The 23,266-nt window shown below is 49.9% G+C and overlaps 1 protein-coding gene across 6 annotated transcripts in view; it reads left to right on the top strand.

Annotated features, from left to right (window-relative positions):
- The first annotated feature begins 185 nt into the window (after window positions 1–185).
- UBL4B (ubiquitin like 4B) overlaps window positions 186–23,266 on the top strand; it is a 47,196-nt gene continuing 24,115 nt past the window's right edge. Inside the window, exons 1-4 of one of the 6 annotated variants that reach the window (XR_004665153.3) lie at window positions 10,323–12,120; window positions 12,672–12,786; window positions 12,895–12,942; window positions 14,184–14,467. The gene's annotated coding sequence lies outside the window, so the exon portion shown is untranslated. The other 5 variants (XR_004665151.3, XM_063599437.1, XR_010110724.1 and 2 more) reach the window with 5 other exon arrangements.

The following is a 23,266-nucleotide window of genomic DNA, read 5'->3' as shown; positions in this document are numbered from 1 at the left end:
AAGGGGGAGGGACCTGGGCGCGGGGGCGCGGAGCCCCCGGGAGCGGCGCGCGCCGCGGGGGGCGGGGGGCGGGGGGCAGGGGAGGGGGCCGCGCCTCTGACTTAATGCTGGAACCATCCACGTCACGTGTGGCCCCGTGCGGGTTAACCCCTCGGAGCCCGGGAACCCCCTCCCCCCATTCACCCAGAGCCCAGTCCCAGGCAGCTCAGGAGAGGATGAAGCAGCTTCCTCTCTAGGGCAGGATCCCTTTGTCTACCCATCCAGGTGAGTCTCTTGCTCAGAGCAGCACCCGTGGTCCTGATATCCAGCCTAGAGGCACTTGCCCCTAGAGGGGTGAGGCCGTGTGGGCATCCCCCCCAAACACTTTTAGGCCTGGACTCTGGACATCAGCCTGGGATGAGGGCCTGGGCGGGCAGGCAGGCAGGCCTTAGGCTGCAGTTTTACTTAGGTCTCCGCTAGGAGCTGGACAAAATGTTGCCTCAGCAAAAAACACCTCCCTTAGAGATCTCTTGTTTCTCACAGTGAAAGGAGCTATTGGGAGTGTTGTGTGGAAGCAGATCTAAGCTGGGAATGGGGTGCTGGGGAGCTTGGACCTGGACACTATCATTAATTAGCTATGGTTCCTTGCGCCAATCATTAGTGTCCTCATCTGACTGTGGAGGTCGGGCCAAGCCAACCCTGGGTCTTTCTATGTATTTGAGGTGTGTTTCAGAAGTAGAAACAGGGCCAGAGCAGACAGGGAGACTCCCATGGGCAGCTCAGGACTGAACAGTGTCCTGCAGGGGCAGCCTTTGGAACAGGTGGAGGATGAGCAGAAGGGCTGGTGTTTCCTCTGGCAGCAGCTTGGAGTGAATGCGTTTCAGTAGGCAGATGACCCAAGTGTCTGGGGACCCACTGGAGAGACTGTCTGCAGCTCGGACCTCAGGGCTGTGCTCCCCCAGGCCTGACGATTCAGAAGGGATGAGGGTAGAACTGCATCTTCTAAGAGCTGAGTCTCCCCAACCAAAAGGAGACAGGATTAGAGCAGTAGCTTAGAATTTCAGAAAAGAGAAATCACCACCACCCTACCTAAGATCTGGGGAGAAATACCCAAGGACCCGAGGACCCTGCTCACTTCCCATGGATTGAGGAGCCCGTGGGGCTGCGTTAAACTGTTTTTATTATCAATGCCCCCGGAGACTAGCAAGAGAGGTGGGGAGTCAAACATCATTTGTATTTCATTTGAATTCTCAATTTTTAAAGGAATCCAAGAGGCCTGGTGTGAACACCTCCCTCTTCCGCTGGGGGCTTAGAAGGGGTTTCTTGGCTCCTCAGCCAGAGTTGGGCTGTAAATCAAGACCAAACAGGAACCAGAAGCCTTGCATCTCACAAGGAGTCATTAAGCCGTTATTAAACATACCATAACTTCTCTGAAGCCTTATTGGTTTCAACACCACATTGGAGGCATTATGGCCATTAGGGCCCCTAATCACGGAATGCAGACTGGCCAGAGAGATGGGAGCACCTGGGGCTGGTATTTCTAGTCAAGAGGGAGGCTCGGCTTGAAGTTAAGCTTCCCTTCTGGCCTCACCAGAGGGATCCTTTCTCCAGGATCTAGTGGATCCAGCTCTGGGCAACCAATTTGAACCGATCACCTTTGCCCATCAATAAGGTTTTTCAATAGTTGTTGATTGGATATTGTTTTCTTTTCTCTCTTCCCCATACCTGCGAAATTGGATATTGTTGACTTTCTAGGAGGACATCAATTTAGGATACCTATTCTATTCAACAGTTATCAAGAAGTTTACTGTGGAGGATGCAAATATTACCCAGGAAAATGTCACCAACAATTTAAACAAGGCAGCCTGGATCAAAGGCTGAGTCTTCTGCCTCCCATGACAACCTTGCTGAGCCTCAGTTTCCTCATCAGAAAGATGGGCCACACATGGAAGTAGGGTATTTGCAAAGCATTCGTGTTTTGATGCACCGTGTTAATTTAATAGATGCTGATGATGATGGTGATTACCATCTCCAGTGGGTTCCATCACTGAATAGGTGAAAGGCTCCTGACTTCAGAGTGAATGGGCCTAAGGCTGGAGCTGAGCAGAGAGACACAGGGACCTGCATCCACTTTCAAGCCCAGAAATTTCTCTTGACATTCTCCCACTCTCTGAACAGAGCCAATTTCCATGCTGGGATGGTGTTACCAATTAAACTGAGGAGAGAGAAAACCCTAGATTACATGAGAGTTTTGTGGGTAAGTGGAGTTGACCCTCCTGGGAGAGTTTTCTTCCAGAACCACACAAATCAGCATACGGGGAGGAGACTTTTCCACTTGTCTTTTAAGCCGTTTGTGTAAACTTTTATCTATCTGTATGTGGTCTGGAAAGAGTTTGATGGAGCAGGTGCATAGAAACCTCAAAAACAGCAATCTCAGAGTTAATAAATTTTCCTTCTTAGCGGGGCTGGGAGATCATGGAGTGTCACAAAGGCCCTCACATTATAGGTAAAAACAACAGCTAACACTTACATATACCTACAGTGTGCTGGGTGCTAGCTCATGTATTCTACGTACATTGGTTTATTAATTTTTATTTTATTTTACTTTTTTTAGATAGAGTCTCACTCAGTTGCCCAGGCTGGAGCACAGTGGCCATGATCTCAGCTCACTGCAACCTCCGCCTCCCAGGTTCAAGTGATTCTCCTGCCTCAGCCTCCCGAATAGCTGGGATTACAGGCATGTGCCACCATGCCTGTCTAAGATTGGTTTATTTAATCTTCACAGCTCCGTGAAATAGGTACCCTGTTTTCTAGAGAAGGAGTCTGAGGCCAGGAGGGAGCCATTTGTTCAGGTAGACACAGCCAGTTAGTGCCAGAACCAGAATTTACACTCAGATCCGCGGTCCCCCACTCCACATGACTCCTCAGTCCTTCTTCAGTTAACGAAGCTGAAATCATTCACTGTGCACCCTCATTTTCCCAGTGGGAAGGCTGGGACTCCTTCCGGAAAGGAAGGCTGAGGCCAGAGTGGCCTGGGGACATTGCACTGCTGCCTTCATGATCAGCAAATGGCATCTGTTGAGACTCGTATGCCTAGCTGCGGCCACTGATACAGTAGGTAGAGGGTGGTTTCTGCTAAGCTGAGACCAAATGAAACAGAGTGCTTAACACTCAGGAGGTTTATGACCAACGCGGCCAGATGTGGGGCAGAATTTTAAGAGAATTTGTGAATTCACCATTTGTGCTGTTTAATAACCAATTGAATTATAACAGCATTTGTCACTGAAAAATTGTCCGTGGAGTAAGAGATGAGTGGATGGCGAGATCCAGATAATTCCAGGCCCTGTAATGAAAAAACTGAACAAAACCCCTCTCCATCTGCTAAGAAGAGCTACCTTTTAAATGGAAATGATACTTACTAGCTGTTTTACACCAGCTGAATGTTTAATTCATTCATTTAACAGGAGAGCCTACCATGTGATCCCCATTTGCTGGTACCAGGATACAGTGGCACACACGACATGTGATACCTGCCTTCACAGTGCTTACACTTTGCTGGAATGGAAGTGTCTCATCTACGTTGAAGAAAATCATCCTCATTTGGCTGTGAATTAGAATAGAATCTGGTCTTGTGAGGAGAGTTCCTGGCTTTGGGCCTCAACTGTAAGGTCAGTTCTTCATTTAGGGAAACATCAGCCCCAGCACCACTTTCCGTTTCATTCTCTGCTTCCCTCAGCCTGCACCACAGGAAGGACATGTGCTTCTTTTTCCCCCAGTGGATTTCCAGAAGGGATAGGGACGATGAGAAAGAGGTAACCTCAGATCTGAGATTTGCTTGACATACACAAAATTTCCTTCCAACAGGGAAAACTCAGTTGCTTTTTTTCCTTCAAAGGAAAGACAGTTGGTATTACCTTTGTCCTGTTTAGATACTGAAATCCTAAATTGATTCATATAAAAATTCTGGGTTTGGGAACCCAAAAGATTGTTTCTCATTAGTGACATTCTTCCTGGAAGGGCAGGCTGAGGAATGGTAAATAAACCTGTGGATCTGGTGCTTCCTCCTCACTCATGATCTCAGACAGAGAGAGAGAAAGACAGAGAGAGAGAGAGAGAGAGAGAGGAAGCAAAATGATAGGAAAAGAAAAGAAAAAATCTTTGTGTTGTGGACACCCAGAATCCTTGGCTGTGATTCTAACAACCCAGGCTGAAGTCTGCTTTGGAATAAGATTTGTGGGAAGTTTTTTCTCTTTCATTGATTTGATCTGTTTCATTGGGAAAGACACTTAACCTCTCTGTGCCACAGGTTCTTATGTGAAAATGGGAAGAAATGAGTCTGTACTCCAGCTTTATGGGAATGAATGTGATAGTAATTATACACATGTTTCTTGAGCCTGAATCCACCACTGAACCTATGGTTTTCTGCTCATTCTCTCTGCCCAGCTTACTGAGGTTGGGTTGTAATGGAGGGAGGGGGCCAGAGAGGCGGAGCTGTGTCTCTTCTCTGGTAGGCCTCAGTTTGACCTATTGCCTTTGTGTGAAGGTGAATAGGTTCTTCTGTGGCAAGTGCTGGCATGGACCATAGAGAAGTCATTTTGTAGAGGAGTGTTTTTTGAGACGGAGTCTCTGTCGCCCAGGCTGGAGTGCAGTGGCGTGACCTTGGGTCACTGTAACCTCTGCCTCGTGGGTTTAAGCAATTCTTCTGCCTCAGCCTCCCGAGTAGCTGGGATTACAGGCATGCACTACCACGCCCTGCTAATTTTTTATTTTTAGTAAAGACAGGGTTTCACCATGTTGGCCAGGCTGGTCACAAACTCCTGACCTCAGGTGATCCACCTGCCTCGGCCTTCCAAAGTGCTGGGATTACAGGTATGAGCCACCATGCCCAGTCTTGTATAGGAGTTTTTGATGAACTAATTCTTGATATAAAAGAGACCCTTCTGTTTTAGGTTAGACTTTTTGGCCATTTTAACAGTTTGATTAATTTTATGCATTCCTTTATTCGCCAAGCATTTATTGACTGCCTGCCATGTGCCAGATAGTGGAGTCACACAGTGAGAATAGATCCTGAGAGAGTACCACTTACTCCCAGGGCTTTTCCAGACTAGCAGAAGAAAGACACAGAGCAACAGGCATTTACGCCATGGAGTGTGACTCTGCTGAGGCTGGGAGAGCACAGGGGGCCTGGGAGCTAGGAGAAGGGCAGCTGTCCCAGCTTTGAGCTGGGGGCAGCTGGTCATGGAATGCTTTAAGTTTGAATCTGAAAACCTGGAAAGTTGAGTGGGGGATGCCTGGGTGAAGGAGTACTAAGGGGCAGAGAGAGAGGGCATTCCAGAGAGAATGGCCCAAGAGTGAAAGCGAGGAAGCCAAGCTCAGGGAACTCAATTTGTTGAATTTTCCTGGAGCCTGGAGAAGGAAGAGAGTTTGGGTTGGGGTGGGAAAAGAGAGACAAAGTCCACAGGAATCTAGAGACTCTAAACTCTGGGGTAGGGAGAATGGCGCTATAGGCACTGGGTCTGCAGTGTCTGCCAAGCACAGCTTGAAGCACCAAGTCACTAGAGGGAGATATGGAAGAAGCCCCATGCCCTGGGAAGCACCCCTACTCTAAAGGGGGGACCCAGGACCCACACCAGCAGGAGACATTAAGAAAACACAAAAACAAGAGCACCTCCAGGAAGACGAACAGAAAGCACTTTTGTTTGCTGGGAGTCATGAGGTGGAGAGTTGAGTGGATGGGGCAGAGACGAGTGACATGGGCTGGGCGGTGCAGTCTGTGAGGCCTTTTGTAGCCATATTTTGACTCTTACAGGGAATGCTGGCCAGGGCACCCCTTGAACTCATTTCACCAGGAAATCCATTGGTTCCAGAGTGCAGATTCCAGATTTGTTATTTTACAGGGCTAATAAGTATGTAATTATCACATTTGGAGCCTTTCAAAGGAAATGCAAACACACACCACTGAACACCCTGAAAAATGTGAGTGAAACCCACTCTAGAGTTCTGGAAGGAGCTCCTTACCATGTCACACAGAAGCATCTACCCCAGCCCAGGGTCTGCTCCTGCACTGGAGGAAGACAGAAGAGGGAGATTGGACCTGAACTTTACAAGGAACTGGAAGAAAAACAAGAGAAGGGGGTGGAAGGGCCTCTGCCCAGCTTCCAGACTCCTCTGGAGTCTCCAGGGAAGGAGAGGTAGAGTGTAGGTAATAATAATAAAATCCACTATTTACAGAACACTTACCATGTGCCAGGAAAACACCATCTCATCTAATCTTTACAGTGTTATAAAGTTGGTGTTCATATTCCCATTTTACAGATGAAGAAACTGAGATTAGACTGCGTGTTAGTTGTCTATTTATGTCTATGCTGCATAAAAAATCACCCCAAAACATAGTGATTAAAACAACAATAGGCAGTTACTGTGGGTCAGGGATTCAGGAGCAGCTTGGCTGAGTGGTTCTGGCTTGAGGTCTCTTAGGACGGCAAGTTAAATATTGGCTGGGCTGCAGGATTCTGCAGGCTTGACTGAGCTTGGAGGACCTCTTTCCAAGGTGGCTTGCTCACATGGTTGGCAAGTTGGTGTAGGCTGTTGACTGGAGGCCTCCATCCTTCTCCACGTGGGTCTCTCCCCAGGGCTGACTGAGTGACCCCACCACCTGGTAGCTGGCTTCCCCCACAGCAAATGGCCCAAGAGAGCAAAGTGGAAGCTGCAATGCTGTTTATGGCCTGGCCTTGACTCACTCACCAGTACTGCTGCCATAGTCTACTGGTCACACTGGCCAGCTCTACTTTAGCACGAGAGAGAGGATTATACAAGTTTGGTGAGGCCCCTTGAAGGTCATCCTGGAGGCTGGCTACCATAGACTCATTCAGAAAACCCCCCGTATCCCACCACAGCTAAGTGCTGCTGGGATTCAAAACCAAGTGGCCTGACTTCAAAGGCAAGGTTCTAATGCTAATTATTGGGTCAGGAGTGGCTATCTTGATGGGTTAAGAGGAGTCAAAGGTTAGCAACTCTCACAAATAATTACTGGGCAATGAGAGTCATGTTGCCTATCCTGAGAAAGACTGGGGAGACCCTGGAAAGGGACCAAGGTGTGCCCTGGCTTTCTCTACACTCTGGCTGTTCTGCTGTCAGAGCAGGCAAACTCCTGGAGGGCTCCCTCAGTACTGAGAGCTGACCTAGGGATCCTCCAGGTCTTTCGGTTCATCTGGGTGGAGGAAGGCAAACCTACTTACCTTTTCTCTGTGCTTTTCAGAGGAGAGGTATGAAAAGTGCATTAGGATTCCATATTTGCTCTGCTGTTAGCTCACCCAAGGGAACCCTGGCCTTAGACCTTGAACTGAATGACAGGGAAGGGAGATGTTGTTGAGAGCGCACCATAAGTTAGGTCTGAACTGGTCACTCTACGTTTTAAAATTTCAATAATTATGTTAGGAGGTAGCTATTATTATTTCAACTTTACAGATGAGGATACAGAACTCAGGAAATTAAGCAAACTGTCCAAGGTGTCATACTCTTTCTAAATGACTGAACCAGGAAGGACCTCAGGCAGGTGGCCTAGTAGACTTGCACCTTTGTCAGAGTCCCAGCTGCCTTGAGCCATCTCAGATGGACAAGGACTCTGCCTTCCTTTCCTCCTGCCATTCAGGAGATCTGAGCATTCGGTTGGGCAGAGACTGTGCTCAGCAGAATGAAGGGGCTAAAATGGTGCCTCCATACACAGCCTAGGTGGATCCACCATACATAGCCTAGGTGGATCCTTCTTACTATGTTTTTTTTTCTCCTGGGGAAGCAAGATTTGGACCTATGAACAATTACCCAGAAATACAAGACATTTAATAAGCGTGAGACGGCCTGCCCTTGCTGAGGAGCAAATGTGAGCAGGAAGGGGCTGGAGTACTCCCAGGTCACTTCCAGGTAGAGAAGGAAACGATTGTGTGGTCATGAGCATGTTAGTACCAATCACTGGAGTCCCAGCTGTATGACCTTTGGGACCAAGGGAAAGGGCCATACCCACCTCAGAGAATCCTAAGAGGTCTGTGAGCTGCAGCCTGAGAAAATGTGAAGGGCCAGGAGAATGCGGGCAGATGGAGAGGCAGGCAGGTGCTGACTCTGGGAAGTGGCCTGGGGCGTTGGCACAGGGAGCTTGGTGCCTTCAGCAGGGGGTTCTGTGAAGGAGTAGCAGAGATGACAGCAGCAGAGACAGACAGACAGGGTGGGATGAAAATGTGGCAGGTGCAGAAAATGCAGCCGACTTTCTTTTGGGCAACGAGGAGCCATTGAAGAGTGTTGAAAAGCACATGGGGCAGGGCCTGTAGTAAGTGTTCGATAAGTGTGGGTGTTATTACTGCTGCTGTTGTTACGTAGCAGGAGAATGAGAGCTATGCTTTGGGAAGATAATTTTGGTAGCTTAACCAGAATAATGACGGTAAATGATAATACCTTATATTTATTGAACACTTACCATGGGCCAGGCTCTTTAAGTACATTATTTTATTTAATTTTAACCTCCTTAGGAGAGAGGTACCATTATCTCCATTTTACAGATGAGAAAACTGAGGCACAGAGAGGGTAAGTAACTTGCCCAAGGTGTCCAGAGGGCATAGGAGAAGAGGAAACACTCGGCAGGTAAGGGATTGGTCCATATGTGCAGTGACAAAGGCCTGCACTGGGATGTGGTCGAGAGAATGGAGAGGGATGCCTGGAGGGAAGAGGTATTAGAGGGAAGTAATGACCAGACTTATTGCCAGATCAGGGTGGGGTGGGGGTGTGTGTGTGGGTGACCAGCAGCCCAGAGAACAGGGGCCACAGAGGCCCCACATTGGCATCAGTGGGAGGGACAGCATGTCTCCAGTGGACATCAGGAACCTCTCAGCCAGATTTCTATGCAGGAAGGAGTTCTTCATCCAGTATTGTGAACTGCAAACTCAGGGCATCTGCAAAGCCCCAGGCTACTCTCTGGACTTTGGGGATCTCTTTAAGGGAGCAGAGGGTAGAGGGCTCAGAGTAGACTTTCCAGGCTCAGGAATCCTGTGATTGGGACAGCACTGGGCATACTAAGTACTGAGTGAGAGGAGGCCAGGCTGCTGGCTCTCCTGTCCCTCAGAGAGCGTGAGCCACCCCCAGCCTAGGCTGAGAGGCCCCAAATGGGGTTAGAGAGAGAGAGAGCCCAGCCCCTGGGATTGGGACGATTGCTGGGAAGCAAGCAGGATGTTGGCAGGGAGGGAAAGGGAGATGAGGAGTGAGGGAAAGACCAGGCCTGTGGCTGCTTGAGTCTTCCTGTGGAGGTTATGAAACACCTGGACCCTTTAACAGGGTGGAGCGGTGGCTCTCTCCACATAGGTCCCAAACTTTAGGATTGAGGCAGTGATGATCTATTCTATTCTATTCTATTCTATTCTATTCTATTCTATTCCATTCCATTCCCATTCCCATTCCCATTTCATTCCCATTCCCATTCCCATTCCATTCCATTCCATTCCCATTCCCATTCCCATTCCCATTTCCATTCCATTCCATTCCAAAACAGAGTCTTGCTGTGTTGCCCAGGCTGGAGTGCAGTGGTGCAATCTCAGCTCACTGCAACCTCTGCCTCCCAGGTTCAAGCAATTCTCAAGCCTCAGCCTCCAGAGTAGCTGGGATTACAGATGTGTGCCACCACACCTGGCTAATTTTTGTATTTTTAGTAGAGACAGGGTTTCACCATGTTGCCCAAACTGGTCTTGAACTCCTGACCTCCAGTGATCCGCCACCCTCGGCCTCCCAAAGTGTTGGGATTAGAGGTGTGAGCCACCGGCCCCACCCAGTGATGATTTTAGAAGTGGCTCCTGTCTTTGGGACAGCCCTATGCCAGGCCAGTTGCTTGGAGGTGTAGAGGGAGGCGAGCCTGCTGTAGGAGAGGCAGGCTCTGTTAGTGGGGTGCAAACAGAGCATGTACATGCATGGAGTATCTGTGTCTGTGTCTCCCTATTTGGGAGATGCCTTGTAGCCCTACATATGCTTTGGGGGCCCCTTGCAGCAAGAAGCAGGCAAGCCCTGGATCGTGCAGGGTCCTCACAGGGGAGATTATTTGTAACCACACACAGCCCCTAGGACGTCTGGGGAAAAGCAGCTCTGTAGGCACATTCACACCAGATTTGTTGGACAAAGATGCCAGATATTTTGCTGTTTGATAAACTTCATAAAACAGTGGAGCTGAGTGGTTTTGCTGTTGTCTGAATGGAAGTATCCTAAGAAGCCATGCCAAGAAGATAAATAAAACTGTGGCTGCAGGAGAGGAGCTGAAACAAATGTGCAGCTAGAGGTACATCAAAGTAAAACTAGTTTTCTTGATGACTGGGTGCTCTGTGTGTGGGGAAGTGTGTGTGCATGTGTGTGCATGTGAACATGTGTGTGTGCACACGTGTGTTTGTGTTGGGGCAAGTGTTTGGCAGATACTAGGCCACATCGAGGGGCCGGGAGATGTACCCTGGGCTGTTGCCAACCCTTCTGAAGGCAGCCCTCTGCACACCAGGCCTGCCTGGGATTGAGCTAGGATTAGGCCCAGCTACGCTTAGCATAAAAGAAAACCAGCATTAGCCACTGTTGGAGGATTCGGGCGCTGTAGTCAGCCAGCTGTAGGAGGAGTTCAAATTGGAATATCTGCCCTGAGAGGTCAGGAATCCCTCAGTGGGCAGGGTGACCAGTCTCTGTGGGCCAGCTGAAAGATTTATTCTGTATTGATGACAGGGGGTACAAGCTTGGGTGTAAAAACATCGGCCTCTCATATTTGGCTGTAAACACTCTAGGGTGTGCAGGGGAAATATAGGAGTATGGGATAGAACAGAATGTTGGTTCTGGATGGGAGCTTAAACATCATCGAGTCCAAAGGTTCTTAAAGTATAGGCCTCAGGCCAGCAGCAGAAGCAACAGCTAGGAACTTGTTAGGAAGGCAAATTATGGCCGGGTGCGGTGGCTCACACCTGTAATCTCAGCACTTTGGGGGGCCGAGGTGGGTGGATCACTTGAGGTCAGGAGTTCATAGACCAGCCTGGGCAACATGACGAATCCCCGTCTCTACTAAAAGTACAAAAATGAGCCGGGCACAGTGGCAGGCACCTGTAATCCCAGCTACTCAGGAAGCTGAGGCAGGAGAATCGCTTGAACCTAGGAGGTGGAGGTTGCAGTGAGCAGAGATCTTGTCACTGCACTCCAGCCTGGGTGACAGAGCGAGGCTCCATCTCAAAAAAAAAAAAAAAAAAAGGCAAATTGTTGGGCCCTACCCCAGAGCTACTAAATCAGGAACTCTCGGGGTGGGGCCCAACAATCCTTGTTTTCACAAGTTGCTTCTAGGTGATCTTAATGTACTCTAAAGTTTGAGAACCCCTGATCTAGTTTGCCATCTTCACTTAGAAATGAGGGAACAGAGGCCTAGAGAGGGAACTTTTGCCAAGAGCACACAGCTAGTTAGGATACAACCACTCTCCCCCTCACCCAAATGGTCTCAGCTATTTATTTTGCAAATAACTTGGGGGGATTTTAATACATTTTTTCTTAGAGGCAATTGTTGTGTGGTTTATATATTTTCCATTTGTTAATAAGCTACTTAGATCAGTAGTGTCGCTGGGACCCAAACTATGGAATTATTTTCCGTTAAAGTTCAGGCTCTTGGAAGTGGACTTGGTAGCTACATAGTCCCTTTCCAGTCTGGCCCCAAGCTCAGGTGGACAAGTCACGCTCCCCTGGCTGCTCCCCAAGACACTGGCACCATCTTCCCCTGTCTGTCCCCAGATGCTCTCCCTGTAATGACACCACCAGCACCATAGTCTTGCTCTGTGCAGATGTTTTGGTCAATAATCCCTCCCTTAATTTACCAGACCAAGTGACGGTGGATGTGGCAAGAATAGTTTCGCCCACTGGCCTTTGCTGCCTTCCTGGGAAGATCTGCCTCTTCTTCCGGCTCTCACAGTGGGCCCAGCATGTTTCCAATATTGCATCAGTCTTTTCCCCAACAGAGTAACGCTTTAATGGGGCAGATTTGTTCTCTGCACGGGAAACATGTGGGCCCTTGTCAGGTGCTGCATCAGAGTGAGTTGCCCTCCACCAGCTTCCTAGATCTGGCCGTGTGAGGAGGCAGAAGGAGCCCCCTGAGACTTTGGGGTGAGTAACTCTTATAAAAGAGCAGAACCATAATAGACTGTGTTTACATCAGCTCCGATTCCTGGGAAATTCATACAAAAGTTGTGTTGTGGTCTGAATTTTCTAGCAAACAGAGAAGGTAGCAGTTTGTCCAGTGTCACTAGACCTTACTGAAGGATTTTACATGCAGTGGGAAGGAAGAAACCCACTCCCTTCATCCTCCAAAAACCGGGATGGAGATAGTTAGCAAGGGGGTGTGGGAGGAAGCCCAGGGTAGGACAGAGTGTCCAGTCCCTTTTGTCAGTGAGAGCCTTCCTTGACCCCAAACCTTAAGAAATCAAATCCCCACTCTCCTGGGAACTTGGTTTTCTTTTCCGGAGCCCAGATTCGTTCCTGAGCCCCGAAATGCTGAAGCCAGCATTCCTCACCTCCAGGGAGCTGTGACATCCTGGGATGGTTTGTTTGATTCACCAACATCCTCTCTGCTTCCCCTGACCAATCAGGGGTCTATAACTTGCAGTTAAATAATTAAAGTCAATTAAAGTTTACTTCATTTTGAGTATTTCCCAAAGCCCTAGAGTAAATTGGAGTCTCCCTGGAGTATTGCAAAGCCGGGTTTGGAAATCTCAGATGAAGAGAATGTTGGGCAATGGATGATGGAGAAAAAGGAGAAACAAAGAGAAAGAGGTGAGGGAAAGGGCTTTCAGTTTCACTGGGTCTCCGCTTGGGGAGGATCTGGCTGGTTTAATGGTGATTCGATGCAAAAACGGTTGATTCCATTCTGATGTACTCAAGAACAGAGATGGCTGGAGACAGACAAGGAGAGTCAGAAAGCGACAGAAAGTAAGTCTCTCCGGGCCTCTCCACCCAGCCAATGACAGTATCACTTCAGGAAGAGACACTCCCTGTTCCCCAACTTCGGTTCCCCCTCCGCCAAAACCGTATGATATTTTAGGGAAGCCCCTCTTTATTCAGTAGAAATCGGCTGCTTTGAGTTTGGCCCCTAAAAACTTGCCTCCTGCCCCGGAAGATTTATTTTATTAAATGGTCCACACCTGAAAGTAATTGAGTCTCGGCGTGGGTGCGGGGACTGCGGAGGGAGGGTCCAGGCGCGGCAGCGGCAGTGGCGGCGGCTCTCAGCTCCTCTCCAGCTTCGCACCCTGTGCCTCCGGGCGCCCTAGTCTCCCCGCCACGCCGCGACCTTTCCTCGGCCTCCCGCTCCCGCTTTGCGGAGAGGTCCGGGGCGCGTGTAGGGGAAGGAGAGAGAGGTATGTGGGGCGAGCGGGAGTTGAGTGTGGATGTGGGGAAGGGGGTGCGTCCTGCGTCGCCCCCGCACCCTCGCGTGGCCGGGCGCAGATCCCCGTGCACGGGTCCTCCGCACACCCTTGCCAGCCCGCAGGGATTGTTCGCCGCGTTGGTGACTCCTTCCCAAAATGGGAATAAAAGATCGAAATAGCTAGTAAGCATGCAAAGTTTAATGTCAACCTCAAGTCTCTATAAAACCAGATCAAAGGGAACAGGCGTTTGGTTTCTTCCCAGATCGCTGGGGGGCCTCGGGGCTCAGGAAGCCCCAGGAGTCCAGCCCGCGGCCGCTCACTGCGCTCTTCTCTCCAGCCGGGTCCAAGGGCTCGAGCACCGCAACCTGCGGCCTGAGTTGGCCCCGGGCGCACGCGAGGGAAATGGATGCAGTGCCCGTGAACTTGGGGCCTGGATAATTGATAGCAACCCGCTGGGTGCCCGTCGCGCGGCCAGGCCTGCGGGGAGCGGAGCCGGAGGCAGCAAGCAAAGGAAACGCAGGAGCCGGGAGCGCGGGCGCGCGGGGCCACAAAAGACCGACCGACTGTCCGACGGGCGGCGGGACAAGAGGACGGATGCTGTGGGGGCCCTCCGGAACCCGCCGCCACAACTCGCGGCCCACGCGGGTCGCAGCCGCCAGCCGTAGGGAGCTGCCAAGCAGCGACGTTCCGCATTCCATCGGGTTCCCGCGCCCTACTGGGCTTGTGCGGCGCAGTGCCTGCGTGTGCTTTCGTTTTCTCAAGGCCATTCTGATAAAACATACGTGCTCGTTCCCTTTCTTTTCTCAGAATGATTCTTCAAGGCGAATGACTCGAAATGGAGATTTCTTCTAACCCCGCGTGATCACCGACAACTTTTGCAGGACGGGATGAAACTCCTCTGGGTTTCCAGTCAGATGTGCGAGTGGGCTCTCTTTAAATTATAAACCTGCAGTCTAACAGAGCCTTCAAGGTTATGGCCATGAGAAATGTGAGTGGAGATAAAACCTCACATCTTGAGGATTAACAAGGAGAATTTTTTAGTAGCAAAATTATATTCTCTTTCATCCCACATAAAAAAGAGTTGTAAGTTGTGGACGTTTTCTGCGTGTTATCAGTTTTATGTCCTGCAGAATTCCACCCCTCCTGACAAATTTCCATGCCTGCAGAGCCTGCTCATGGGTAAGACCACATGTCTATTTTCTGTGCCTGCATGTGCTGGCACAGTTATAACGAGGCACTGGACAGTTCTTGGTGATGGACCTTGGGAGAAGGGTCCCTAGATGGGTGGACATAGAGGGTCATTCATGTTTGGACACCTGGGAAAAATACCCAGGACTCCTATTGGTAAATAAACCAGCTGAAGAGGACCTTCACCACTTCCACAGTCTGAAGTTGCAGGAAATTCACAAGCAGAAAAAGGGCAGAAAAGTTAGAGGCCAAGGAAAAAAGATTCTTGCTGAGAGAGAAAGAATACAAAATATAAAGACAGACACAATGCTGAAATACACAAAAAGGATGGAAATTCACAAAATAAAAGATTCTGAGAGGGAAACAGTACAGAGAAAAAGGACAGAAAGAGATGGGATACTGTTAGAAAAAGAGAGAGGACAGGAGAAGAGACAAATGGAAGGAGAAAGAGTAGGTACAAAAAGATGTGGGAGAAGAAATGCATCAAGAGAGACGAAGAGATAAAGAACCCCAGCCCAGACTAGGGGGAGGGAGGAAAGTATAGAAGCCTTGGAAACTGGGAGCCTCCCCACGACCAGGCACCTCCCCAGGGCCTTGCTTCTCAGGTTTCCCCAGTGCAAGGAAAATCCAGGGAAGCCTTTGTGGGCGCCGTTTGTTTGCTCCAGACCTGGATCTGATGATGCTGTTGATTTGGTTTTTAAACAGTGGGTTTGCAGCCTTCTGGGCTGGGGCAGGGGTCTGCTAGCCATACTTAAACCTGAAGATTGGATTGAATTTCGGCCACTTTGATGGTCCTGTAATCGTCTCCCAGTTTTCTAATTTCCAGTCCCCTCCACCCGGCTGGGGGTTGGAAGGGGACTTTAAAAACGCCTTTGATAACGTCTCACAGTTACATATTTCTATAACAATTTTCTCTACCAGATTGTTATGTTTGATGTAGCCCCAGATGTTCTGGGGGAGAAAAAGGGAACCAGTTCCCTCTGTCCCAGCCTGCCAGGCACGGGAAACAGGCATGGGGAGGCAAACTCAAGTGCTGCAGGACGAGACCCTCCTCCAGCATTCGTCTCTCCTGCCACCCCTACTGCCAGCTCTTCCTCAGCCACACTTTGACTCTTTCACAGGGCCAGAGACCCATCCTGTGCATGCAGCTGTGGTACCACTGGAGCCCTAGATGTCTCTTTTCACCAAATCTTCCTTTTCCTGGATCCCCTTCTATTCTCTCTGCATGGTGACAGTTTGCAGTATATAAACTTCATGCTAATGTCATAGTAGGTCAAATTGGTTCCAGCTGCTCTCCTGGAGACACAGCGTCCTAAGGAGCACCAGAAGACCTTTCTTTCTTCCTCAAACATTTATGGAACGTTACTGTGGGAAGGCACTGAGATGGATGCCAAAGTCAGTCAAACATCTCCCACCCTGGAGCTGTGCAGTGTCTACACCACTGGGGAAATGAGACATGTATGTCAGGAACTTAGGCAGAAGCCTGAGTGAGTGTGAAGGATGCAGGAGAGAGAGAGATAAACAAGTGGCTACAGCGTTCAAGGGCAATGAGATGACTCTGGCTGGAGACATCTGAGAAAGCTGTGTGGAGGAAGTAGTGTTTGCTCTGGGTCCTGAAGGACATGCAGGGTTAGGCTGCATGGTGATGGGGAATGTTAGACACTGTGGCAGGCTGATGGGGAGGATATCCTGAGGCAGAGACACTTTCTAGTGCCCCCTCCCCAAACCTGACCTGAGTGGTGGTTGGAACAAGTTCGTCTCCTTCAGTACATTTCACCCAACATTTGTTGAAATGAGTAACCAAACTGGGCATGTGTTGGTCACTGGGCATAGGAATGGAGGAAACAGATTCCTGCCTTCCTGGGCCCTGATGGTGTAGATCGCATTCCACAAATCTGCCAGGGGCTAGTCAGGGCTGCTGGGACAGTAGATGGGGAGGCCAAGTAGACAGCGGGCAGGCCCCACCTCCACTTCAGCCAGACCAGTTTCACTTTTTCATTTTTCATGTACTGGGTTTCCATGAGGAGTTTCCGTTGGACGAAAAGGGTGGTTTTGTGGCAGAGAGAGAGTGAAAGAAGGAAAAGCCCTGGTTCACAGGCACCTGTGCAGTATGGAAACTAAGTGAATAATCCCTGGTTCACAGGCACCTGTGCAGTGTAAAAACTAAGTGAATAATCCCTGGTTCACAGGCACCTGTGCAGTATGAAAACTAAGTGAATAATCCCTGGTTCACAGGCACCTGTGCATTATGAAAACTAAGTAAATAATCCCTGGTTCACAGGCACCTGTGCATTATGAAAACTGAGTGAATAATCCCTGGTTCACGGGCACCTGTGCACTATGAAAACTAAGTGAATAATGCCTGGTTCACAGGCGCCTGTGCACTATGAAAACTACCTAAGTGAATACTTAACGAAAGATTGAGAGCCTGTCAGTAACCAAAGACTATGATTAAGCCATAATCCAATTCTGGACACCTGAGTTTCCATTTACCCCCGCGCCCTCCACCACGTCCCCCTACCCTGTCCCAGGGTGTCTTCTGTGCCTTTCCTGTGTGTCTGTGGCCTGTGGATAGAGAGTGTACCAGATCGCATGCTACCCTTTTCTCTGGCATGGTCTTCCCGAGTCCTGCTCTTTTCTCCCACGCCCCAGCTGGTTGGGAGTGGCTGGGTTCCAGCTATTCCCAGAACACTCAGGAATCCCATCCTAATGATATCTCAAAGCCAGACCCCAAAGACGGGCGTCCACTGGGCTGAGCTCATACTCCCTCTTCTGTAATATCCCATGAGTTGCAATATGATAAAACGCCACCAGGGTGCAGGACAGAAACACGGGGCTCTGCTGTCTGAGGGCCAGGCTTATTTTCCACATAAAGGGTGGAGAGCTTACTGTAAGCACTGCCCTGTGGCCCCCACCTGCAAGAAGCTTATGGTCCCTCAGTGGCTTCAATGATACAATCCCCTACTCCTTAACTGGGGAGAGGAGTCTGTTGGAGTTGTAGCTGGAACCCCAAGTCTCTTCCAGCACTGCTCCACTTCCTTGCCCCCACAGCACGTCTCTGTGTGTTTCACCTACTTAGCTTCTGCCCAGGGTCCCCACTGGCTTCTCCACTGGCAAGGACCGAGGCCGAAGGAGCCTAGGCTTGGCTCTGCCTCCGCAAGAAGCCCCCAGGCACACATGGGGCATATTGACTCTTGTGGCTTCTCTTCATGTGGGACCTCTGAGGGAACAGGATGCTGGACCCCAAGGCCAAGGCCTCTCTGCTCAGGGAAGACAAACCAGCTCCTGTCCCACTCCTCCATCCTGGGGACCCCCACCCCCACGCTAGACTGGGGTCTGCCCACAGGCCTGCCTACTTTCCCCAGCTGAGGAGAGGACAGGTCAGCCCCACTGTGCTGGGGCAGGGAGAATGCTGCTTGACAATGAGGCGTGCCCTGCGCATATGGGTGGGTGCTGGCAGTGGTGGCGGGGGGCTGCAAGCATTGACAGGTGACCGAGGGACCCCCATCTCCAGCTGGCCCTCAACACCTTAGCTCCTCAACCAAAAGACATGTATTAAGCACCTCCCTGCACAGGGCCCTATGCGAGGCACCATGGCAGGTGGGACAGTGATTTAGACACCGTCCCCACGTGTGTCTGTGGACCCCACACGGGTGCTCTCATCTGACTCTGGCAGGCAGTTCTGTGTGTGGACCACCTAAGACTGTTGAGGGAGGTCTCCCTAGAAACATGCCCCAGGGGAATGGGCTGGCGAGGCAGGCAGCAGGGGAGTAAGTGTCCCTTGTGGCTTTGAAGGAAGCATAATCTCCAAGCTCTGGGATAGCAGAGAACATGCCTGTCGTTTCACTGCTGAATTCCCAGAGCCTGGCAGCAGGCCTGACACACAGTAGGCATTTTGTTAATGTTTGCTGAATGAATAACTAAGGGGGAGAAGTAAGAAGGCATTGAGACAAGGTGGTGGGTGAGCCTGGGACTCTGGAGGGGGTGCAGGTGGCTGGGTTCTGACAGTCCCCTAGCCAGGGCTGCTTCCTGGGTGACCAACCATCCCAGTATTTAATGGGAACTTCTATGTCCTGGGAGGCTTCTCAGTCTGGGGCAAGCCTGGGTGGCTGGTCACCTTGCTGCTCCTCCCCTTGGGAATGGGCCATACAGTCAGTGCTCCCAGCCCTTTCCCTCCCTGGCCCTTCCTCCACACCCCCTTTCTCTTTCTTCCCTGCCCAGCGGGGTCTCCTCTCAGGAGACCTAGCCTAGCCTTGCCCCAGCCACAACCCCCCAGCCTGACCTCCGGGGCTGCCACTTCCCTTTCACTCGGCTACTCCTGATAAGGAGACTGGAAACAGGTTTGCCCTTTCACCTCTGCATATCTCTCCTCCAGCCTGCGGGTCCTCACATCCTGGGTCATATCCTGCGGGGGCCTGTGCACCACTGCATCAACCCCTGCTCACTTGCAGGCTACCAGCCCGAAGCTTTAGGTGGGAGAGGAGTGTGGGATGAGGGGCAGCAAGGCCATAGCCCTTGGGAGATGGGCCTCTCCTGTCTTGGCTGAGGACAGTCCAAGGGCCTGCTCCCAGGGCACAAGAGCTGGCTGGATAGGAGGGCTGAGCTGACTGATCCCTCCCTGGGATTTTGACTGACATTCTTGATGGAATTGACCGGATGTTTCTCCTTCACAAGAGACACAGCCTCAGGCAGGACAGCTGTGCCTTCCTCAGCCCAGCTGCAGCTGGAGGTGCTGAGAACCCAGAACCCACACTTCCTACTTTTGGTATAACATTGCTGGGCCAAAAGGTCTCCTGAGAAGGGCTGTGGGGGCTTCCACAGGGTCCTGGAGAGGCCGCAGGAGTCGCATCTGATTATCTCCTGACCTCATTCCTCCGGAGCTTTTGTCTCTGCTTGTGTCTGTGGACCCCACACGGGTGCACTCATCTGACTCTGGCAGGCAATTCTGTGTGTGGACCACCTAAGACTCAGAGACCCCTCAGGGTCGGCCCTAGGCCAGGCACTGAAACGTGCCAAAACCCACGCATTTTTGCAGGGTGCACCATCTGGGAACACTGCTGTCCAGAACTTCTACTCCTGTCAGAAGTGTGATCAGTTGCAGCTATTCTTTAAAAGAATAATCAGTAATCTTTGCTGATTCAGAAGTCATTTCATGCATTTGCAGCATTTAGAGGGATACCATTGGTAACAACATCAATTTTGTGGCCTTGAGATGGTAAGAATTATCAGAGAACTTTTCCCTCTGGTGAAATCCCTGCACGGCAAATCCCAAAGTGGCCTGGAAGAGGGCAAGTTATCCACCTGCAGCCTGAAGGGAGCTGTGAAGGGAAGGGGGATGTTCCATCCTTGGTCTTAGGGTGGCTTGAGTGATTATGAGATTTGTATATGAATATGAGGCTCAGAGCTCATATATATGTGTGTGTATACATATATATACACACACATATATACACACACACACACACACATATTTGAGACAAGGTCTCGCTCTGTTGCCTAGGCTGGAGTGCAGTGGCACAATCTTGGCTTACTGCAGCCTCCATCTCCCAGGCTCAAACAATCCTCCCACCTCAGCCTCCTGAGTGGCTGGGACTACAGGAACGTGCCACCATGCCTGGCTATGTTTTGTATTTTTTGTAGAGACGGGGTTCTCACTTTGTTTCCCAGGCTGGTCTCGAACTCCTGGGCTCAAGCAGTCAGCCTGCCTCGGCCTCCCAGTGCTGGGATTACAGGCAGAGCTCATATTTTTGTTTTAGCATCTTTTAGAGCTGTGTTTTTCAGACTTTAGTGACTTGAGTAGAACCTTCATGATTTTTGCCACATCTGAGTGCCACTTGTGTTGTTAACATTTTTCTTTAACTCATGCACACACACACACACACACACACACACACACACACACATCTTTTTAAAGGAAAATTTACATCCTTACTATAAATGGAACACCAGTAGCTATTAACAGTCATTATTAACAGAGTAGCTATAAAAATACATGAAACATAGCAATGTTATATTGTAACTAGAGGTGCCTGTGGAAGCCTTTTAGTCTCAGGTTTGCTTTCTTAAACAGGAATGTTACCAAGTGTTAGAGGGACGTTAACCTCCTCCCTACCCATCTGCCATATCTTTGGTGACCAGATGTAGCTATCATTTAAAGGGCACATTATAATCAGACAGGAAAGAGGACGGGAGAAGAATGATTTTCTCACTCTGTGTTTAGGGTGCCAGCTAAGATTATCTCAAGTTCTGCCCAGGGTTACTGAGGGGTTCCCTGGGCCTCTCCACGAGGAATTTTTCCCTGGCCACTGACCTAAAGTGTCCCTCTCAGCTCATTCCTGACTGTCCTTTCTCCAGAGCACCCTGTCATCAGACATCTGCTCCACTGCAGCCACATTCTGCAATCCATAAGGGGAAAACGAATGGAGTTGCTGGAGATAGGGGGTGCTGATGTTGCCCAGAATATTCCATCTTTAATGAGGCAACCCTAGAAGGATTGTTTCCACATTCCTCAGTGGAGCTGCAGAGAATTTTCCCAAATGACTATGCGACAACCCCAAGCATGAGAACATGCAGGGAACTCAAGCAATGCTTCCTCTGTGGACAGTTGTTAAACGATTTTCTCAGTTCCACATGCTCCCCTGCCTTCTAGGCTTGAGTGTCCAGCTGTCCATTGGTCCTTCCCATTTGCAGGCCTAGTGGGCATCTCAAACTTAACCTGTTCAAACAAAGCAGCAACTTTGATTTCCCCCACAAACCAGCTGCTCTCTCAGGTCCCTTCTCAGTTAAAGGCACTGCCAGTTTCCAGATGCTCAGGCCCAAAAGCTTACATGTCCCTTTTCTTGTCCCCACACTCCATATCCAATTCAATCATCTGTCCTGTTGGCTCCACCTTCCCAGAATATCCAGAATCCAGTGACCTCTGCTGCCCTCCTGGTCCAGTCCATGTCTCCACCATCTCTTGCTTGGACTACCCCAAATTCCTCCTAGCTGGTTTCCCTGCTCCTCCCCATTTGCCACACACCAAAGCCAGAGTGATCTTTTGAAGACTTAAATGTGATTGTATCACCACTTGGCTCAAAATCCCCCAGTGTCTTCTCATGACACTCAGAACAAAATCCAGTCTCCTTCCATGCTATGACTCTTGCCTGCCTTTCATTCCTCACCTCACAACCTCTGTCCTGGCTCAGCACATGCCAGTCAGGATGAGCCAGCCAGGCTGGCTTCTTTCTGCAGCTCTGACACTCCGTCCCACCTCAGGGACTTTGTCCTGCTGTTCTCTCTGCCTGGACCACTCTCCCCTGATCCTCACATGGCTCTGCCCATCAGCTACACTTGGTTGGAATATGAATAATAATGGTGAACCACTTACTGAATAACTACTGCATGCCAAACATTATTTGATGGTTTTCACATGTGTTAACTCATTTGATCCTCACAAGAACTCTTTGAAGTAAGTACAATTATTATCCTCATTTTGGAGATGAAGAAACTGAGGCACAGAGAGGTTAAGTAACTTATTCAAAGTTGCACAAATACTAAGAGGTAGAGCTAGAATTTGCATCCATGACATATGGCTCCTGGGTCCATGAGCTTAATGTCTGACTTCTGCCTCTAGTTACTTTTTCATTGAGATGCATCTTATGCAAGCAAAGTGCACTGATCCCAACTGCGCAGCTCAGCAAATATCTGCATGTGTTACATCTGTGTATCCACCTCCCAGACCTGGAGCCAGAACTTGGCCAATGTGCCCCAGGCTGCCTCCTATCACTTCAGTCAGTTCCCTTGAAAGTAACTCCTAGTCTAACCCCTGACACTATTGACCGATACTGGGAAAGACTGTCTTTTATCTAATCCTGTTTGTTTTCTTAAAAAGTGCTGAAGTATCTTAATTTTTTTGTTCTTTAATGCTCCTGCTTGATTCAATGAAAAGAAAATTAAAATATTTCATGGACTCGGCTGGGCGCAGTGGCTCATGCCTGTTATCCCAGCACTTTGGGAGGCTGAGGCAGGCAGGTCACTTGAGCTCAGGAGTTCAAGACGAGCCTGGCCAACATAGTATTGCAACTGTCTCAACAATTTTTTTTTTTAAATGAGTATAGTGACACATGCCTATAGTCCCAGCTACTTAGGAGGCTGAGATGGAAAGATGGCTTGAGCCCAGAAGCTTAAGGCTGCAGGGAGCTGTGATCACCACTGCACTCTAGCCTGGGTGACAGAGTAAAATCCTGTCTCAAAAAAAAAAAAAAATCTGTTAATACCAAATTTGGGAAGCAGCAATTTAGAGCCCTCACCCCCACCCTGCCTACCTCAGCAGTACCTTCCTTAGTCTCCTAGATTGAGGGAGAGGTGGGCTGTTTGGGGACAATCCTGCTTGTTTGTCACAGCGCTGGGCCTGTGGCAGGTATTTAGAACACCTGCTGATGGGTTGACCACCAGTGGTAGATGGTGCATCGCTGCCCTTGGAGTTTCTGGAGATTGGGCTTTTTTTGTCTAAGGAGGAGGCTCCAAGTTGCTGGATGTTGAGGTTAGATGCTCCGGGCTGCCAGCCTTGTACCAGGAACTGTCCTTCACTTTCGGGGGGGTCCCTGGGTGGACTCCCACTGTAACCAGCCCATTCTCACTCAGACGCTCATCATCCTCCCGCGCTCCCATCTCCATCTGGTGGCCCGTCCCCACATTCCTCTACCTCTGACCTTCCTCAT

This window comes from Pan paniscus, chromosome 1 (assembly GCF_029289425.2).
Source record: "Pan paniscus chromosome 1, NHGRI_mPanPan1-v2.0_pri, whole genome shotgun sequence".
NCBI classification, from domain to species: Eukaryota; Metazoa; Chordata; class Mammalia; order Primates; family Hominidae; genus Pan; species Pan paniscus.
The sequence above is the reverse complement of the archived record's forward strand: the minus strand, read 5'-3'. Positions and strand labels throughout refer to the sequence as shown.